A 615-nucleotide genomic window follows, 5' to 3' on the forward strand; every position below is an offset into this window, starting at 1 on the left:
CGCAGGTCTCGCTACTGAGAACCCAAACCAACATTTAAAAATCTTTCTTCAATTAGCAGACACGTTTAAAACCAATGGAGCTTCTCCTGAGGCAATACGTTTAAGATTATTCCCTTTTTCCCATAGAGATAGAGCCCTATCATGGTTAGATTCCCTTCCATCCAATTCCATTACGGCTTGGGATAACCTTAGAAGAGTATTCCTTGCTAGATATTTTCCCCCAAGTAAGATCGCCGTTCTTCGAAACCATATAACTAGATTTACCCAAAACTAAGAAGAATCGTTGTTCGAAGCTTGGGAGAGATATAAAGAGTTGTTACGAGCATTCCCACATCATGGCTTAGAAAATTGGTTAATCATTCAAACCTTCTATAATGGACTTCACTATAACACGAAGATGACCATCGACGCTGCCTCAAGTGGTGCTCTGATGAACAAACCTTATCTTAAAGCTAGTGCCCTCATTGAAGATATGGCTCAAAACCATCAAGCATGGGGAGTCGAACGAGGGACAATTGAGAAGAAGGAAGCCCAAGGAGGATTGCATGAACTAAGCTCTATAGACATGATGCAAGCTAAAATGGACGCATTAGCCCTTAAGGTCGAGCATATGTG

The 615-nt window shown here is 41.5% G+C and overlaps 1 non-coding gene across 1 annotated transcript; it reads right to left on the reverse strand.

The window, feature by feature from the left end:
• Nucleotides 1-235: 235 nt before the first annotated feature.
• Nucleotides 236-342, reverse strand: LOC127134100 (small nucleolar RNA R71). Its single transcript, XR_007807870.1, has one exon. It is a non-coding gene; the product is annotated as a small nucleolar RNA R71 (small nucleolar RNA).
• Nucleotides 343-615: the final 273 nt, after the last annotated feature.

Source organism: Lathyrus oleraceus, chromosome 3, assembly GCF_024323335.1.
Source record: "Lathyrus oleraceus cultivar Zhongwan6 chromosome 3, CAAS_Psat_ZW6_1.0, whole genome shotgun sequence".
NCBI lineage: Eukaryota > Viridiplantae > Streptophyta > Magnoliopsida > Fabales > Fabaceae > Lathyrus > Lathyrus oleraceus.